General features: G+C 44.8%; 1 protein-coding gene across 6 annotated transcripts in view; it reads left to right on the forward strand.

Moving 5' to 3' along the window:
- The window catches only part of TBL1X (transducin beta like 1 X-linked), a 495,345-nt gene that overhangs the window by 196,378 nt on the left and 277,363 nt on the right, over positions 1-21,604 (forward strand). For all 6 annotated transcript variants that reach the window (XM_063955515.1, XM_063955516.1, XM_063955517.1 and 3 more), the window contains one exon: positions 13,769-13,847. The gene's annotated coding sequence lies outside the window, so the exon portion shown is untranslated. The remainder of the gene's footprint in view (positions 1-13,768; positions 13,848-21,604) is intronic.

The following is a 21,604-nucleotide window of genomic DNA, read 5'->3' on the forward strand; positions in this document are numbered from 1 at the left end:
GGGTTGGGGAAACCCTTTCCGCCCTGGTAAAGGTGCCGCTGCCAGACTCCTCCTCGGGCCCCAGCAGCTCCATGGCCTCCTCGCATGGTTTGTGGTCCCGGTGCCTCCTCCTGTTAATTATCAACAGAATTGGGATCCTGAATGTAAGTATACCCAGGAGGATTAGGCTTCGGGGGGAAAGTTAGGGTTATGCTGCTGGGGAGGGTTAGGTTTAGGCTGCGGGGAGGAAGGGTTAGGGTTAGGCTGTGGGGAGTGTTAGGGTTAGCCTGCGGGGACCGAGGGTTAGGAAGAGGGTCCGTGATATACTGCACTACTCCCATAAGGGACCATGCTTACATAATGGTACGTGGTGGGAGTGTGGGAGTCTGCAACCGCGTGGGGGGTGACAACATACCCGAGTCTGCAATTAGCAGAAACATCCCAGAATGCAATCACGCGCGCGGAGTGTGTGTATGTGTGTTGGGGGCTAGGCGGACGCCATGCCCTAGTCTGCAATTGCGGGTGGGACTACATGCCTGAGTCTTCAATCGCGGGTTCGGCAACAATCGGGAGTCGGCAATCGCAGGGGGGGAGGGAGTGTGTGCTTCATGCCTTAGTCCGCATTTGCTAGGGGGGGAGGGGGGATCTTGCCCAAGTTCGCAAACATGGTGAGAGGGGGTGCGGGCATCATGCCCAAGTCTGCAGTCGTGGAGGGGGGCTGTGTGCGGGCATCATGCCCGAGTCCGCAATTGTGGGGGAAGGGAGTGCGGTCTTCATGCCATAGTCCGCAATCGCTAGGGATGGGGGGTACAGACATCATGCCTGAGTCCACAATCACATGGGGGGAGGGGATCTTGACAAGTCCGCAAACATGGGGGGAGGGGGTGCGGACATCATGCCCGAGTCTGCAAATGTGTAGGGGGAGGGGGGGGGAGAAAGGGGGCCGAGTCTGCAATCGCGGGTGGGGGGTGCGTCGTCATGCCCGTGTCCGCGATCGCGGGCATCATGCTCATGACCGCGATCGCGGGAGGGTGATGCGGGCATCATGCCCATGTCCGCGATCGTGGGAGGGGGGGTGCGGATATCATGCTCGAGTATGCGATCGCGGGTTAGAGGGGGTGCCGGTGCAGGCATCATGCCCGAGTACGCGATTGCGGGAGGGGGTGCGGGCATGATGCCCGAATCCGCGGGTTAGAGGAAGTGCTGATGCGGGCCCGAGTCCGCGGGTGGGGGTACGAGTCCGCAATTGCAATTCCAGAGTGTTGTCATGGAGCGTGGCAGGAATATGCAAGTTGGGATGGGGGGGGCGACAGATTTCAGAGAGTCTGAGAGGAACTTCCAGTTAGTGCTATAAAAAAACTATACATAAAAAGAGCAGGCTTATCACCCGATGGGTTACACTCACGTTATACACAGTGGAGTGGCGGCTCAGCTGATAACAAGTGGGCGGCCATCTCTTAGGGAAGAGGTCGGGAGGAGCTCGTAGCTGAGGGAATAATAAAGAAAGCATTTTCTCATCGGCAGCGTGTGTGGTACCGCCCTCCAGTGGCCTACGCCCATAGGCAGCTGCCTAATTGTAGCGCCGGCCCTGCCTCCGGCTCCTTCCAAAACTCACAGCAGCAATTAGTGGCGGTGACCCCCGCAGCCTTGCGCCTCCATGCCTCCACAGTGGCTGTGGGGTGGTAGTTACACCACTGGTATAGCCTGTGTTGAAGAAATAAAACTAGGTGCAAGTCAGGAATATTGCTAAATCTTGTACCAGTATGTCTGATCAGGGGAATTGGATCTTCCTATATGCTGTTTCTTCATGTAACAATTGCAGATGCAGTTTTTAAGCTGCTTTAGTGATTGCCCCCCCAACATTGTACTTTAAAGTGCAGAGATTCTGGGTATAACCCCCCCCCCCCCCCCTGCCCACCAGGTGCATCATGATAGAAGAGAAGACCCGTGTGCTTACTCCTTTTGCCCCCCCACCCCCTAAAAGCTGGCAGCTCTGTAGACTCTGAGTACTAGGGTACCTGGGAAAATGCGTGGCTCCCATTTTTCCAATTATTTCCTACAGCAAATGCGCGAAACACTAGTAGCATGGCCACCACACCATTTTCCCAGTGATGTCGTGGACGCAGGACTCCGGAGGTTAAGTATTAAAAAAAAATGGATGCAGGGTGGGTGCACACACTGCACCCATTTTAAATACACCTGTGCCCCTGCCATTTCTCTACCTATTCTCATGAATCCAAATGACTTTAACCATATAGATCAGATGTTTCCAGCTTATTATCTCACAAATTATTATTTTCATACAGAGTACTTGAGTGCAAAATGCGATGAACAAACCGCTTTCTTTCCTGAGGAGGAAACCTATCATTTACCTCTCTTTCTATGGATTTGGGAAACCTTTGAAGCGAAACTTCTGTTACCTTCCTTTCCTTGCGAATTTCCTGCATACAAAGGTTTTTTGTTTTTTTTTAAAGCTATCGGGCACAGTCATAAGAATAAAACCAAGCTATATTGGCATGTTGATTTTAAATATATACTTTCAGGCTAGTGCATTACATAAAAAGACAATTTTGTTTTCTTTTCTTAAGATATCTTAAGATTATCTCCAAAAATGTAGTTCATGGAAGTTAATTATACAGACCAGGGGCCAGATGTAATACCGTCCGAGTTGGCCAGAGGTGCGGGTTTCCAGCCGAACTCAGACTTTTTTTTTAAAGCGCCCATCATTTACAACGCAAAACTGACACTGACATCTCGAATAGGAAATACTGACCGCCAGGACCCCAGATAAAAGAGGCGTTAGGTTTAGGTTGCGAGGAAGGGGGTTAGGTGTAAGTACCATTGGGGAGGGTTAGGCTGTAGGGGTGGGGGGTTAGCTTTAGGCTGCTGGAAGGGAGGGTTGGGAGGCCATTGGTGGAAGGTAAGTATACTTACATTCACCTACCGGGATTCTGAACATCGTGGTGCCACTGTCGATATACTGACAGCCGTCATCCCGATCATTGATAAATCATACTGAACCCATTTTAAATAGATGATTGAATATTACTGTGGTTTTTATTTCCTAATGTATATTTTGCTTTTATATTAAAGGTTGAACATGTTAGTAATTACACTAAATAATACTGAATGCATTTCAGCGAATGCATATTTATCAGAGCTTCATGTAACCGACTTTATCTCATATCCTCTGTAACAGAAGCCAGCAAGATCTGTAATCTATTGTATCTGGTGATAGCAATTGTATAGTGTTGCCAAAACCTCATCTAAATAGAGGGAAATTCATTCTTTAACTGTAGATTAGATACAAATGAATAAAGCATAAAACACAATTATCCACTTTATCATTGTAAAGCAGGCTGCATAATATAATATAATAAAACATTTACCCAACTACTCAAGCTAAGAAAAGTTTTTCTTAAAATAGAATTTGAAACATAGAAACAGAATTTGACGGCAGATAAGAACCACTTGGCCCATCTAGTCTGACCCTTTTTTTTTTTATCCTTTAGGCCAGTGGTTCCCAACCTTGGTCCTCAAGTACCCCAGGTGCACAGGTGTATTCATTACTCACTGACTCATTTTAAAAGACCCACAGGTGGAGCCAATTATTTCACTTGCAGTCCTGTGAGGAGACCTGGAAAATATGAACTGTTGGGGGTACTTGAGGACCACGGTTGAGAACCACTGCTTTAGGCAATCTTAACGCTGTTGGAACCTTAATTATTTGTAAGGATATTCACATGCCTATCCCAAGCATGTTTAAATTGCTCTACAGTCTTAGCCTCTACCACCTCTGATGGGAGGCTATTCCACTTATCCACTACCCTTTCTGTGAAGTAATTTTTCCTTAAATTTCCCCTGAACCTCCCCCTCCTCCAGTCTCAGTGCATGTCCTCGTGTTCTAATACTTCTCTTCCTTTGAAAAATGTTTCCCTCCTGAACTTTAAGACCCTTGATATATTTGAAAGTTTCTATCATGTCCCCCCTTTCCCTTCTCTCCTCCATACTATACATGTTAAGATCTTTTAGCCTTTCCGGGTAAGTTTTATGATGTAGGCCATGCACCATTTTAGTTGCCCTTCTTTGTATACTCTCTAATGTATTTATATCCTTCTGGAGATATGGTCTCCAGAACTGGACACAGTATTCCAGATGGGGCCGTACCAATGACCTATACAGTGGCATTATCACTTCTTTTTTCCTGCTACTGATTCCTCTCTCTATGCAACCAAGCATCTGACTTGACTTTGATACAATTCAGCACTACTGTATACTGTACATGAGATCAAAGTTTCCAATTGTCCTTGATTTCCGGCGTCAGTCCTTGATTCTTAAGATTTGTTCCATGGGGGGGTTTTTTATCACTGAAAATTTCTAGGGGATATATTGATGCTTTTATATCTTTAATTTATATACTTCTACAATTGAACAAAGGAAAAGAAAAGAACAGGAGTACAAAAAGAGATCTACTTTGTTCAAACTGCACAATGTGCAAATCAACATTAATAAGATATACTAGGAGAAGAAGAAAAACGATAATAGATGTGAGCCCCTACATAACAGTGCTGTTCGTAAAGTAATGCGAGAGAAGGTAATAAAAAATACCCGAGGGTATTCGGGCGCTGTGAGGCGAGATGCTCAGCTAAGCGGCAGCCAATATTAAGAGGGAAGTCACTCCCAATATATATACACAAATAAAAATAAAAAGAGGAGGCTGCGCTTCAAGAGGAAAAGAACAATGATCCACTAAATGTGTACAATTTTATGACAATTTATTAAAAACACTAGCTCATTAAGAAACAGTAGTATTCTGTACAGTTATATTGTGCCATGTGCATGCATGAAAGAAATAAAATTTACCCAAGATATTGGTTCAGGACATGTATCATATAAGCTCTAAAGGATCTGTTCCGGATATTGCCCTTAAATGGTGTAGATCCAGTTATATTCCACTAAGCAAGTCCCTTTTAGATGGTGTCAAGAGAGTCCTTTATAAATTCCATATGCCGCTAGAGGATTCTGGATGGAATAAATGTCCCATAAGCAGTGGGTACCTTATGCAATGCGGTGATTGGATGGTGCCTCTCTGGGACTCCTCTGGGTAGCTGGAAGGTGGTGTGGGCTGGTTCGGATCCAATTGAAGAGAGTCCTGCTCCAAGGGTTAGAAATCCTGACGCGTTTCGCTGCATATGCCTTGCAGCTTTTTCAAAGGTGTTCGTAAAGTAATATGTATCCCAATTAAACAGAAATCATTCTGTTATTTTGTTTACTATTCATTAGCTGTACAATTTTATTGATTTTTTTATTACTGCTTGGCATTTCCATATTTATTCTACATACAAAAATCCTCCACTAAAACGTATTGGGGATTGTACTAAGGGGCAGTTTTTGTGGCCACACATTACAGTAGATGCCACTTGTCAGCCTCCAAACCCCAGTGGTGAAAAAATAATTGGGCCCTGCACATACAGATGCCTTATCCAATGATTAATATCACTGGTCCTCTTTTGATACCCCTGTCTATCCAAGTTAAAATGAAGTGTTTTTAATACAAGTACCAACATGCACCTGAGTGCAGTGGTTCATCTAGGGATCCGATTGACCCTGGCAAAGTAAGGGTCTGGTGCCGCTCCCCCCATATTTTTGGAACCATTACACTGTGTAAAACACTCGCAGGCAAACGTGGTGGTGGGTTCCGGTTGCCCAAAAACGCCCCTCCTCTTGGCAAGTGGCTCAAATTCTGACAACAATAGCAAAGGTATATAATACGATTACTAGATCTGCTGCCACGTCATGCAGTTCAAGGGACAGAGCAGAACTGCTGCACATGCCCAGTGGTAGCAGTTTGTTCTACCAAGTTTTCAGTGCACTGGACCAGAGAGTAGCTACCAGAAAGAAGAGACAGGAGCCTTGCCATGAGGTGGAAGAATGAGTGCTTAGAAAGTGCAGTACTGGTTCTATTATGTTTGTGTACTTATTTATTATAGTATGTTTATCCTTTTCCTACCACTTATTTATAATATTTAAATATGTTTGATACAGCCTATACTATAGACCATCTATAATGTAAAATATTAATACTGTATTCCATACAGTGTATAAAAAGACCAAGGTTTATATTAATGTCCAGGGTCATTACTAGGTTCTTCTACCACTCCCCCAGACTCCTGCACTTGCTTCAATGTTCTGCAGAATGGGAGATTGTGGACTGCATTTGGAAACCCCCCTGTAGAAATCCTGCATTTGTCACCGACACTACAGTACTGGCCTTCTGCCAGAGCTGTTCCACTGCTTTTAATACTATATATTGGCAGGCAGGAGCAGCATCAGAAAGCCTGTACAGTGTGTCATCACTCTCACAGTCACAGTCCAGTTGCTGATGCTGCTGCCGGTCATACAGTATAGTGGACTAAAGAAAGCATTGCATTCCAATGGCGGTTGCTGTGGTGGGACTCCAGCACAGATCAAAATGTAATTATGGGAGCCACAGCAACAGGCCCCTCAAATGCTGCCCAACATCTCTGGTTGGGACTCGCTGTCACTGTGAAGCCACTGGGAACCGGCTGGGAGCAGCACCAGCAGCAAAGCAGACAGGACACTGACCATTGTCAGATCATGATGAGCTTCCCCCCAGCATGCGCTGCCAACAGACTTCTATTGGCTAGCTAACATTCTGTCCGCCCCCAGGCTATGTGTTATATATAGGACAGGATTCCTAGCCAATAGAAGTCTGTTGTGGTGTAAAAGGTATTGGGTTCTGGCGCTCACTACACAATTTCTCAAATACCTTGTATTTGTGTAATGTTGGATCTTGAACAGCAGTACTGTTACTGTACTGTATATGTAATACATTTCATATTTATTTTATATGTGCAGAAAAACATTTAAAACCTAGAAAATTCACTTACAGTACTGCATTTAAAACAGACTCATTGTACAGATAAATAAATGAAACATTCATTTGTAGCAGAAAGTTTTATGCATGCTGTGTTCTGTTCCCATATAGAGTTAATGTGGGGTTGGAGTTACACAGACGAATGTCCATCCACGGCAGAAAAATATAGCATATGTATGTCTTTTATGTTGGATGAATGATTATTGGTTCTGGTAAGTTTTTAGGCTGGGCTTAGCTGCTGGGTATATATATATATATATATATATATATATATATATATATATATATATATATATCAAGTCACTTTATAGTTGTATATACAGTATGATTGCATTTTATCCCAAAATTGTTGTCTTTCCACCTTTGACTTTTACCGTGGATTGCATCTCTCTGTGTCCGTCAGGTTAACACACTGCTTCAGGGCTTTGTTCACACGCAGGATATTGGGGGTAATTCAGAGTTGATCGCAGCAGGAAATTTATTAGCTGTTGGGCAAAACAATGTGCGTTGCAGGGGGGGGCAGATATATAATATGTGCAGAGAGAGTTAGATTTTGGTGGGTTATTTTGTTTCTATGCAGGGTAAATACTGGCTGCTTTATTTTTACACTGCAATTTAGATTTCAGTTTGAACACACCCCACCCAAATCCAACTCTCTCTGCACATGTTATATCTGCCCCCCTGCAGTGCACATAGGAGTTCATTCCAACCCGATCGCACGCTGCACTTCATCGCAGCGATGCCGTCGGGTCAGAGCTGTGCATGCGCAGCGTGCGCATTGTGCACGCACGCCGTTGCCTGGCGACGGCTGTCGCTGGGCAACGACGCCGGGAACAAGGAAAGCGGTCGCATCGGCGACCGCAAGAAGATTGACAGGAGGAAGGCGTGTTGGGGCGTCAATTGACCGTTTTCCGGGAGTGGTCCAGCGAACTCAGGCATGTCCAGGCATTTTGAGGGCGCATGTCTGACGTCAAATCCGGAACCTGCATCGCTGGATCCGTCGCAAATGGTAAGTAGGTATAGGGCTGGTCTTGTTTTGCTAGAAACTTTTTTTAGCATAGCAGGGCTACACAAGCGTTCGCAGCCCTGCTATGCTAAAATACATCCCCCATAGGCGGCGTCAGGTTGATCGCACAAGCAGCAAAAAGTTGCTACGTGCGATCAACTCGGAATGACCCCCATGGTTTTGCCAAACTGCAAACAAATTTGCTGCTGCGATCAACTCTGAATTAGACCCATTGTTCAGTCCTGGGCTGCAGTTTCCGGTGTTCTGCTTATTGTTGGCTATGTTTGGTTTCTTCATTCCCGGTGGGCGGTCGTAGAGACTTGGGGCGGGCTACTCATGGTCCTGTCATTTGCTGTCTGCTCACAGTGAACTTCTACCCCTTGGCCTGGCAGCGCCATTTCCACCCCTAATAATAGACGTAGTTTTGGCCACATTTATTACATCTTCCTCCTTTCTTTGTCCAATGAAATTGTATGGGAATAAGGTAATCAGTATGATAGTGAGGGAAAACACCTATTGAAATGCAAATTTAAATAATCTCTGGTGTTCTTGGCAATTAACCATTAATGATTGATGTCATACACTTCTTAGACAATACCTGAGAGCTTTCATATGTACCTGGCACAGGTGCAATATTTGGTCTCTGATGATAGCATGTGAGCAAGGTCTCGTGCAGCTGAAACTTCATGCTGTTTCCCTTGTCTACATATAAACACTCAGAAAGAAATTCCACTGAAGATGCAACATGTATGTATGTGTTCATTTTGTAGCACAAATCCATTATCCATGCAATGGCAACCTCTGTGTTCTTATGTTAATCATTCAATTTTTGAATCTGCAATTTGAATTGTTCAAGTAACTTTCATCTACATTCAAGTGGCACCTATCCAGTGGCATACTGTACTTAGGGGCTATGGGGCTGCAAGCGCCCCCCCCCCCCACCACCACCACCAACCCACCCGGTAAAAACTCACCACTGTTGCACCATCCCCAGTGAGCTCCAGTCCTAGCACCCACTCACTCACCCATGAGCAGATGTGTGGGGCCCGGTACTTTTTTTTTTTTTTTTAGAGGGGAGGGGATGGAGGGGCGTGATTAGCAGTAAGAGCCACCAGCAGGTAGCCCACACTATGCTTATTCACCAGCTATAATGTGCAGACTATGAAGCCCTAGAAGTTTTTCTGCAGATTAGCGGGAGGGTTTTTCTTCTCATTTCTTCCCCGGGCCCAGTTATATTTTCTGCACATGCGCAATAGTTGATTATGGAGTCTGGTTTGGTGCTGACCTGAGCTGTACCCTAAGCAGCCTCCCAGACTGAAAATTGTAGTAAGCGTCACTGGACCTATCTAAATACTACAATGGTTAAAAACTTTCTTAATTAAATACAGGTCAAGTGCTGGAGCTTAGCGTTAAGTAACCATCTGCAATCTGCATCTCCATGTATGTAAAATCTAAATATATGGTGGAGATAGAAAGGGTAAACTGGCCAGGGCCCCAGATGATTTTTTTCTACACCGAATATATGCTACAAGTTTAAATATAGTTTTGGATAGAGAACAAATGTGCTCTTATAGATAATAAAAGCCTTTTCTGCTAATGTGGGTAAGTAGTTAACAAGTTTTGCACTTTTCAGAGGCTTATCACACCTACATAGATTACAGGTTTTACTATGTCATGTGTAAAGGAAATATGTTTGCTATAGGTTTGTGTATGCAGTAATTGAGTTACAGCTTTTTTCTTGCTTTGAGTTTATAGTATGAGATAAACAGAACTGGCTGATACATTTTGAAGCACTAGGATCCATTTACAAACGACGTTATCTGCAAAGCATCTTTGTCAGCAATTGCAGGGTCTCTGGCAACACCCCATGAAAGAAATCTGCACTTAGCTTCGTGGGTTGATGGAATTTCTTAAAAATGTGCAGGATGGAAAATGTAAAAGCATCAGATATAAGTCTAACTTGCCTCTTCTTTTTGACGACCCTTTCCTTCTGTTTCCTAATTTTTTGTTGTTGTTTGTTTTGTCAGAAGGCTTAGGTAACTACAGGGGGAGGGGGGGTTCCAGTTGTCCCAAATCCCCCCTTGCTCGACAGTGGCTCAAATCATGACCACACCAGCGGTAGTGTATTATATGATTGTACTACAGCTATGGCCACAACATACACTATAAGGAATGGAACAATACCTGCCAATATCTGTGATCTTAAACCCAGAACGCTGCCATGCCTGAAAAAGGGGCATGGCCTCTTGAGGAAGGTGTGGTCTTGTATCATGCCTCAGTATTTTCATCACTCTGGGGGCATACCCAGCACTCTCCTTGTACTGTGCTATGAAGAGCAGTGGTGTGTGCTCCCCCTAACCCTCTCCCTTGGTGTGCCTGCAGGAGCAGGACACTTGGGAAGAATGATGGTAGGGAGGTGCTGCATGCATATGTCCAGGAACCGCAGATTTTCTTATTCAGCGAGACAAGAGAGCAGCTGCCAGCAAGGAGAGCCAAGTGTCTTACCATAAAGTGTTAAAAAATGTGTGCTTAGAAAGCTCTGTTCTGTCTACTACTGGTTATATTATGTATGTCTATTTATTATAGTATGGTTAACATTTTCCTGGACACTTATGCTTATACGAGATAAATATGTTTGATACAGAAGGTTTTTATTTGGAGACTGTTTACTACAGCATATAGACCATGTATAGTCTAATTACATACATTTCCTTATACACTGGATAATCAATGTGTATGATATGTGCAGGGCCGATGCGCTTCCCCAAGACACTCGGACTTGCTCCAATGCTGCACAAAGCAGGGAACGTGGATTAAGGAATGGGTCCCACATTCAGCTCAGGCAGGCTAGCTCTACTGCCGCATCTGACCGGTTACTGTGATCACTGGTCCCTGTATCTGTTTGATGTATGACATATACTGCACTTTGTATGAGACAGACTACAGCTTGTTAAGTGCTAATTATGCTCTATTCATGGGCTGGCTACAGTCGCTCTATAATCAAGCATATAGAAACCCCCTCTAGATATCCTGCATTTGCCCCTGGAAGGATTGGGTAATGTAAGTTATTTTGCAGAGTGAAATAGCATCAATCCTCCTGCAAAGCAGGAATTGCCCTAGTAACTGTGCTTAATAATGTGTAAGAATGTGACCCCCGTATACAGTACTTATAGCAAATCTTCATGCAGCTGCATTCTAGACTTACTCATGACTTTGCAATCTATAGTTCATGCATAATTCTTTGTTGATGTAGTCTTTCTTTTTCCATCTTTATTCATTGCTGTTTTCATCTTTTCTGTTTAGCACACTGTATATACTGCTTCATTTTCTCTTCCAGTAATACATTTTGGAAAGTGTACAAAACTGATAAACAATAAGAGACTCCTCTGCTAGGAGCTGCAATACCAATGACAAGCCGTCTGCATGTAACCAGTCAGAACAACAGTGCTCTGATTGGCTAGAGTGTGACAAAGCTCTTGAGATTTGGTGTAGTAAATATCTGACGAGGGGTACGCTTTTAATGTGCATATATAGAAACCATATCGACTCAGAAAAAGTCATGTTTCCATGGGGCTTAGAACACTTACCATTTACTTATATAGTGCCAGCATATTCCATTGTGCTTGTCAGCTGGGAACAAAACAGTAATAAAGCAAGAGTAGGTAATAACAGGCATACAACAAGATAAGGGGGCCCTGCTGCATGCTTACCTAGGTAAATTACCTTAATCCAGTGTTTCCCAAACTTGGTATTCAGGCACCCCTAACAGTGCATGCAGGGGCGGAGCCAGAACTTTGTGGGTCCTGTAGCAATATTTTGAAGGTACCGCTGTCCCAATGCTTCTAGAGAGACCCCTCTCCGCAGCAGTTGTACATTGTATGCCCCATAGTAGAGCCGAAGTTCGCATCATATCATACTGTAGGGTTGCCAGTACACATTATGCCACACAGTATCCCCAATTCACATTGTAACATACAGTGTCCCCAGTGCATATTATGTCACATTTACAGTGCCCACAGTTCATATTATGCCACACTATGGTCTTTCCACTTGATATTGTCCCACATTACAGTGACCCCAGTTCATATTATGTAACATTATAATGCCCTCCAGTTCCTTTTATACCACATCACAATGATCAGGACCAGGCGCAGAACTAGATGTATTGTAGACCCAAAGACAAAAGTTTGTAAGGGCCCTTATGTATCTACTAATGAAAATGTATATAATATAACACATGTAACTTTGACAGGGCATGTGGGCCTCTTTCAGCTCTGGGCCCCATAGCAACTGCACTGCCTAAACCTATGGTAGATACGCCCTTGAGTGCATGCTTTACACATCTCCTCAGTATCTCAATTGAAATAATTAGCATCACCTATGGATGTTTTGAAATGTCAGTCAGTAATGTATACAACTGTGCACCAACTGAGAGATCTGGAAAACATGCACTGTTACAGTTCATAAAAACTAAGGGCCTGATTCAGAGGGGGGTGCTAATTGCATCACAACTGCATGTTTGTACGCAGCTAATCTGAGAAGATATGCTAATGCCACAGCCGCTGTCTTGTGTACAGAGACGCCTATCGCTGTTATCTAATGCCCCCTACACATTCGGTGATCCACCCACCGCCGAGCTGCCCGGCGGTGGATATGGCTGACAGGCGACCCGGCGGTGTGGGGGAGGTGACGGGGGGGGGGGGGGGGGAATAAAGTTTCTAAACTCCCCCCGTCACCCGGCTCCATAGCACTGCATGCTGTTATGGATTGTCCATATTGGCCTGCATGCATAAGCGACCCGGCGCCAACGATGAACGAGCACAAGGCCGTGCATCATTCATCATTGGTGCCTACACACTGATCGATATGAACGAGTTCTCGTTCATATCGTTCACTGTTATCGGCCAGACTGTAGGGCCTATAAGATTTGCAGCTTATCCACAAAGACGCATCTTGGTTGAACCATCACGCTCTGAGCAAATCTTAGCCACCGAGGGCAGGGAAACTGCAAACCTATAAAATGGTCATGACAAACCTGGGTTTTTGTAGCCAACCACCTCCTTTACCCCCACAAACTCTCCCTATCTGTAAATCCTCACTGCGACCACTGTCTCTTAGCCATCGTGACAAAAAAAATCATTTTGAAAATACTGGAAATTGCTTCCCCCACTCAGCAGACCCAGAGTTTGGGAAACAGTGCCTTAATGGTTTTCAGTTACACTTCAATTTATTTGTTTAGAAAGTTTTGAAGCTATATATTTGAGAGTTACATATCTGAGTTATATTTGTCTTTGAACTTTTTTGATTATAAATCATTTATATTTGAAGCATTTTTAGTTTGGAAGAGATTTTACACCTCAATGATGAGGTGATGGCGCTTCTAAAATAAATGCATTGTCAACATTTGTTACTTGATTACTTCTTTGTCTATGGCTATGGAACTGATGTTGAAACAGTTTGTAAAACAGAACCTTTGTCTATTGGGATAAATTCCAGGCAAAGCTGTGTAAAAATAAACAATATGTTGTTTGGGCTTAGGGCTAGCAGATCGGTCATGTAAATTCAGGCATGTACAAATTACACAGGTCGTATGTCTTCACTGCAATTAGTCCAGATAATTTCAGTGTGTATTATGTAGTCATGCAGTCGACATGCAATATCATTCCCATGCAGCCATGTTTAAATGATATGTGTATTTGTTTACATGGCCAGTCAGGAACCCAAACTTAATGATGATATGATGCAATGTCATTCCCATGCAGCCATGTTTAAATTATATGTATATTTGTTTACATGGCCAATCAGGAACTCAAACTTTAATGAAACTTGTATATGTGATCTTGACTGTTTTGAAAATAACTTTATTTCTTTTCCTTTGTTCATAGGTAACAGATGTTTGGAAACTGGCTGTGATAGAGAATCAGAAAAAAATAAAAACGTGGATTGGCTACATTCACCCCCAGTGTAAGTAGAATGTTTTCTTGGTTGTTTAATGCTGTTTTGGGCTTTGATCTGTTTGTTAGCTTCGATGGCGTCTACTACCTATTTTTACATTGTTTTCTGTGGGATAACTGTATGGGGAGGCAGAGGATGTGCTGGGGGCACAGTGCAGAGAATGGTCTAATCGTTGGCCAACCACCCACTGTTCTGCTTTCTGCAACAATGTGCTGGATGGGTCGGGCCATGATAACACATTTCACCTCAAATGGTATCATCCATCCTCGACCGCCTATTTCACTCAGCAAGCATGTTGCAGGAGAGCTCCCCGAAATTTAGGAGTGTTCTGGACATTCCAGGAGATTAAGCAAGCATGAGTACAATGTGTGCTGTTATCCTATTGGTCTGTTTTTATGTCATGTGAAAGAGGCTTTGTCCTTGCCTATCAGTATAAGTACGCTTTGGATCAGCATTTTAAGAATTTCCAATGTTTGCCATCATAAACGTATATACTTGTTACATCAATTAGATGATTTAGCGTTTAAATAAAATATCACAAAAACTTTGAGCTGATGGTTCCCAGCTTGTTTTTTTTAACCTTTTGTTGCTCTGGCCCTGAGACAGGCAACATCTGTCTGAGGGGGAGATGTACTAAGCCTTGAAAAGTGATACATTTCACAGTGATAAAGTAGCAGCCAATTGGCTCCTAACTGTCATGTTACAGGCTGGGTTTGAAAAATTACAGGAGCTGGTTGGTTGAATTTATCGCTCTCCAAGGCTTCGTACTGTACATCTGGTCCTGATTAGAGATATGCGCGGGCACTTTTCGTGTTTTGTGTTTTTGGTTCTGGTTCCATCCTCGTGTTTTGGATCTGGAGTGGTTTTGCTTTCGTGTTTTGGTTTTGGATCAGGATGATTTTTGAAAAAACATAAAAACAGCTAAAATCACTGAATTGGGGGCTAATTTTGATCCTACGGTATCATTAACCTCAATAACATTCATTTCCACTCATTTCCAGTCTATTCTGAACACCTCACAATATTGCTTTTAAGCCAAAAGTTTGCACCGAGGTGGCTGTATCATACCTCCCAACTGTCCCGATTTCGGCGGGACAGTCCCGTTTTTCACGGTCTGTCCCGCTGTCCCACCCGCGGGTCGCAGTGTCCCGCGGGTGGGGGGGCAGTTGGGAGATGCCCCCCTGTCACTCGCTGCTCTGAGCAGAGCAGCGGTGAATAGATGCTGTGCGCATGCGCACAGCGTCTATTCACGGCAGGGAGGGAGAGGGGGCATGACCAGCAGCTCTCACAGCGCTGTTCATGCCCCCATAATGACGAAAACGGGGCGTGGCTTGTGATCGTGGCACTTGTCGCGAGGCCACGCCCCCTTTCCGTTAGACCACGCCCCCTTTCCGTTAGACCACGCCCCCTAAAATCGGGCGCGCGCCTTCGACGCGCAGAACTGTCCCTCCTTGGATGACAACAAAGTTGGGAGGTATGCTGTATGACTAAGCTAAGCGACACAAGAGTGCAGCACAAACACCTGGCCCATCTAGGAGTGGCATTGCAGTGGCAGACAGGATAGCAGATTTAAAAAACAGGCCCCAGACGGCACATGATGCAAGAGGTGCAATCAGGTAGCTGGATGACTAAGCTAAGCGACACAAGTGTGTGGCACAAACACTTGGCCCATCTAGGAGTGGCACTGCAGTTGCAGACAGGATGGCACTTTAAAAAAAACTGGGACCCAAACAGCACATGATGCAAAGAAGTAAAAGAGGTGCAATGAGGTAGCTGTATGACTAAGCTAAGTGACACAAGTGTGCGACACAAACAACATGGAAAGTTCTGGAATTTGCCCAGATGTAATACATGCACAATATTGGTGGCACAAGAGAGCATACCTCTAAACCACACACACACACACACACACACACACACACACACACACACACACACACACACACACACACGCGGCAAAGCCTGTAAAATTAATTTGGATAATAATAATCCTTTTATTTGGAGCTATTATAATAATATGCAGCACAGGCGAGCGTACCCCTACAGCACACAGGGCAAACCTGTAAAAATTATTTGGATAATAATATAAGTAATGTATATAACCCTTTTATTTGGAGTAAATAATATACAGCACAGGACACCACCACTGGACTTATGGCAGCAGAAGACACCACCACTGGACTGGACTTATACAGCAGTACCCCTGGACTTATACGGCAGTGTCAGACAGTACAGCACTTCAAAAAAATTGTCCCCAAACAGCACATGATGCAAAGAAAAATGAAAGAAAAAAGAGGTGCAAGATGGAATTGTCCTTGGGACCTCCCACCCTTATGTTATATAAACAGGACATGCACACATTAACAAACCAGTCATTTCAGCGACCGGTTCTGCCACACAACTGTGACTGAAATGACTGGTTTGTTTGGGCCCCCACCAAAAAAGAAGCAATCAATCTCTCCTTGCACAAACTGGCTCTACAGAGGCAAGATGTCCACCTCATCATCATCGTCCGATTCCTCACCCCTTTCACTGTGTAGATCCCCCTCCTCACAGATTATTAATTCGTCCCCACTGGAATCCACCATCACAGGTCCCTGTGTACTTTCTGGAGGCAATTGCTGGTAAAGGTCTTCCTGGAGGAATTTATAATTAATTTTAATGAACATCATCTTCTCCACATTTTGTGGAAGTAACCTCCTACACCGATCGCTGACAAGGTTACCGGCTGCACTAAACACTCTTTCGGAGTACACACTGGAGGGGGGCAACTTAAATAAAATAATGCCAGTTTGTGCAAGGGCATCCGAATTGCCTCTTTTTCCTGCCAGTATATGTACGGACTGTCTGACATGCCTACTTGGATGCTGTCACTCATATAGTCGTCCACCATTCTTTCAATGGTGACAGAATCATATGCAGTGACAGTAGACATGTCCGTAAACGTTGGCAGGTCCTTCAGTCCGGACCAGATGTCAGCTTTCGCTCCTGACTGCCCTGCATCACCGCCAGCGGGTGGGCTAGGAAATCTTATCCTTTTCCTGGCAGCCCCAGTTGCGGAAGAAAGTGAAGGAGGAGCTGTTGACTGGTCACGTTCCGCCTGAGTTGACAATTTTCTCACCAGCTGGTCTTTGAATCTCTGCAGACTTGTGTCTGCCAGAAAGAGAGATACAACATAAGCTTTAAACCTAGGACCGAGCACGGTGGCCAAAATGTAGTGCTCTGATTTCAACAGATTAACCACCCTTGAATCCTGGCAAAGCGAATGAAGGGCTCCATCCACAAGTCCCACATACTTTGCGGAATAGCTTCGTCTTCGCTCCTCCTTCAATTTCTCCAGCTGCTTCTGCAAAAGCCTGATGAGGGGAATGACCTGACTCAGGCTGGCAGTGTCTGAACTGACATCACGTGTGGCAAGTTCGAAGGGTTGAAGACGGAAATCATTCTCGACTGCGCTTGAGTCAGGTGCATTCCCCCTCCTTTGCCTATATCATAGGTGGATGTAAAGGCTTGAATGGCCTTTTGCTGCTCCTACATCCTCTGAAGCATATAGAGTGTTGAATTCCACCTCGTTTACCACCTCTTGCTGCAGGTGATGGCAGGGCAGGTTCAGGAGTGTTTGATGGCGCTCCAATCTTCGGCACGCGGTGGCTGAATGCCAAAAGTGGCCCGCAATATTTCAGGCCACTGACAGCATCTCCTGCACGCCCCTGTAATTTTTCTAAAAATTCTGCATCACCAAATTAATTGTATGTGCAAAACATGGGACATGCTGGAATTTGCCCAGATGTAATGCACGCACAATTTTGGTGGTATTGGGGTTTATTCCGAGTTGTTCGCTCATTGCTGATTTTTGCTATGCTGCGATTTGTTGCTAATTGCGCATGCGCAAGGCACGCAGGGCGCATGCGCTTAGTTATTTAACTAAAAACTTAGCAGTTTTGCTGTGGTCCTGCTTTTCAGTCTCACTGCTGATCGGTGAATGATTGACAGGAAAGGGGCGTTTCTGGGAGGTAACTGAGCGTTTTCCGGTAGTTTGCTAAAAAACGCAGGCGTGTCAGGGAAAAACGCGGGAGTGTCTGGAGAAACGGGGGAGTGGCTGGCCGAACGCAGGGCGTGTTTGTGACATCAAACCAGGAACTAAACGGACTGAGCTGATCGCAATCTGTGAGTAGGTCTGGAGCTACTCAGAAACTGCAATGAATTATTTATTAGCAGTTCTGCTAATCTTTCGTTCTCTATTCTGCTAAGCTAAGATACACTCCCAGAGGGCGGCGGACTAGCGTGTGCAATGCTGCTAAAAGCAGCTAGCAAGCGAACAACTCGGAATGAGAGCCATTGTCCGATATCACAAATCCCGAGGAGAGTCTAATTGGGGTAAGCCATTGTGCGATGATGTCCCTCAGTTTCCGTAAGAGGTTGTAAGTGGTGTGCCTCTTACAGTATGCAGTGATACATAGCGTAGCCTGCCTAGGAACGAGTTGGCGTTTGCAAGATGCTGCTACTGGTGCTGCTGCTGTTGTTGCTGCGGGAGGCCATACATCTACCCAGTAGGTTGTCAAACTCATATAGTCCTTAGTCTGCCCTGTTCCAGTTGTCCATATGTCCGTGGTTAAGTGGACAGTGGGTAAAACTGCATTTTTTAGGACACTGAGGACACTTTTTATGACATCTCTGTACATTATCGGTATCGCCTGCCTAGTGAAGTGGAACCTAGATGGGATTTGGTACCGGGGACACACTACCTCAAACAATTCTCTAAGTCCCACTGAACTAATGGCGGATACAAGACACACGTCTAACACCAACATAGCGGTCAAGGCCTCCGTTATCTGCTTTCAAAAGAATGACTGCTGTCATATTTCATCTTCCTCACAAAGGACTGTTGGACAGTCAATTGCTTAGTTGAAGTAGTACAAGTGGTCTTTCGACTTCCCCTCTGGGATGACGATCGACTCCCAGCAGCAACAAAAGCAGCGGCAGAAACAGCAGGCGTACCACTCAAGGATCCTGCGGAGGAATCCCAGTTAGGAGAGGACGCCTCAGTCTTGCCAGTGACATGGGCTGCAGGACTACTGACGTTCCTGACTGAGGAGGAAGTTGACATTGAGGGAGTTGGTGGTGTGGCTTGCAGGAGATTGGGTACAAGAGGAAGAAGGGATTTGGGTGTCCTGGACTGCTTACGCTTTTACCCAAAGTTTCAAACTTGACACTGACTTCTGATGAATGCGCTGCAGGTGACGTATAAGGGAGGATGTTCCTAGGTGGTTAACGTCCTTACCCCTACTTATTACAAATTGACAGAGGCAACACACGGCTTGACACCTGTTGTCCGGATTTGTGGAGAAATAATTCCACACCGATAAGGTGACTTTTTGGTATTTTGCCCAGGCATCACAATGGGCTTATTTATCCCACGGACAACAGGTGTCTCCCCTGGTGCATGACTTAAACAAACCACATCACCATCAGAATCCTCATCATCAACTTCCTCCTCAGCACCAGCAACACCCATATCCTCATACTGGTGTACTTCAACAGTGACATCTTCAATTTGAATATCAGAAACTGGACTGTGGGTGCTACTTCCAACACTTGAAGAGGCCGTGCAAATGGTGGAAGGAGCCACCTCTTCCCGTCCAGTGTTGGGAAGGTCAGGCATTGCAAATGCTGACACACTTGGACTCTTCTTGGGGATTTGTGATAACATTTTAGAACGCACAGTTCTTTGCTGTGCTTTTTCCAGCTTAACTCTTATCATTTTTCTAGTGGGAGGATGAGGGCTTCCATCATCATGTGCAGCTGAACCACTAGTCATGAACATAGGCCAGGGTCTTAGCCGTTCCTTGCCACTCCGTGTCGTAAATGGCATATTGGCAAGTTTACGTTTCTCCTCAGACCATTTCAATTTATTTTTTTGGGTCTTTTTACTGAACTTTGGCTTTTTGGATTTTACATGCCCTTTACTATCACATTGGGCATCGGCCTTGGCAGACTACGTTGATGGCATTTCATCGTCTATGTCATGACTAGTTGCAACAGCTTCAGCACTAGAAGAAAGTGGTTCTTGATCTTTCCCTATTTTATCCTCCAAATTTTTGTTCTCCATTATTTTTCTGGAGTTATGTAACAATATGTGGTACAGGAGAGCGTACCTCAACCCCTTTATTTGTAGTAAATAATATACAGCACAGGACAGCATCACTGAATTTATATGGCAGCACCACTGGACTGGACTTATACGGCAGTACCACTGTACATATACGGCAGTATCACTGGACTGGATTTATATGCCAGTACCACTGGAATTATACGGCAGGATCACTGGATTTATACGCCAGTACCACTGGATTTATACGCCAGTACCACTGGAATTATACGGCAGGATCACTGGAATTATACAGCAGGATCACTGGAATTATACGCCAGTACCACTGGAATTATATGGCAGGATCACTGGCGTTATACGCCAGTACCACTGGAATTATACGGCAGTATCACTGGATTTATATGGCAGTACCACTGGACATTTATACGGCATTATCACTGGACTGGATTTATACTCTAGTACCACTGGAATTATACGGCAGGATCACTGGATTTATACGCTAGTACCACTGGAATTATACGACAGTACCACTGGAATTATACGGTAGGATCACTGGACTTATATGGCAGTACACCTGGTCTTATACCGCAGTACCACTGGACATATATGGCAGTATCACTGGACTGGACTTATACGCCAGTACTACTGGAATTATATGGCAGGATCACTGGACTTATACGGCAGGATCACTGGAATTATACAGCAGGATCACTGGAATTATACGGCAGGATCACTGGATTTATACGCCAGTACCACTGGAATTATACGGCAGGATCACTGGATTTATACACCAGTACCACTGGAATTATACGGCAGGATCACTGGAATTATACGGCAGTACCACTGGATTTATACGGCAATACCACTGTACATATACGGCAGTACCACTGGACATATATGGCAGTATCACTGGACTGGATTTATATGCCAGTACCACTGGAATTATATGGCAGGATCACTGGAATTATACAGCATGATCACTGGATTTATACGGCAGTACCGCTGGACATATATGGCAGTGTCAATGGACATATAAAGCAGTACCACTGGACACATACAGCAGCAGAGGGACACCACCACTGGACTGATGCAGGACAACACAGCACCGTTGCAATGGACTGGACTTATATAGAAGCACTGGAAATATGGCAGCAGAGGACACCACCACTGTGACTGGACTGATGCAGCACAAGACACTAGCACTGGACTGATGCAGCACAACATAGCACCACTGGACTGGACTTATACAGCAGCACTGGACATATGGCAGCAGAGGACACAACCACTGTGACTAGACAGATGCAGCACAAGACAGACGGCGACATGTCCTCTTTCTACACTTTCCAATGCTGGAGTGAAAATGGCGGCAATGCGCGGTGACTTATATGTAATCCAAACACTGCGAGAATCCGACAGCGGGATGATGACATTTTACTTCGTTTTGGTTTCCGAGTCAGGCAGGAAAACCCGAGCATGACTCAGATCCGTGCTCGGGTGGTGACGTTCGGGCAGGTTCGGTTCTCTGAGAAACGAACCCGCTCATCTCTAGTCCTGATAGATGCAATGTCACACGCTGCTTTGGCATTTCCTACTGTAATTAAGGCTGGATTCTTTGGACCTAACATATGAGTTTATGCTTTTTCTTTTTTTAAATGCA

The sequence above is a fragment of the Pseudophryne corroboree genome, chromosome 2 (genome assembly GCF_028390025.1).
Source record: "Pseudophryne corroboree isolate aPseCor3 chromosome 2, aPseCor3.hap2, whole genome shotgun sequence".
NCBI lineage: Eukaryota > Metazoa > Chordata > Amphibia > Anura > Myobatrachidae > Pseudophryne > Pseudophryne corroboree.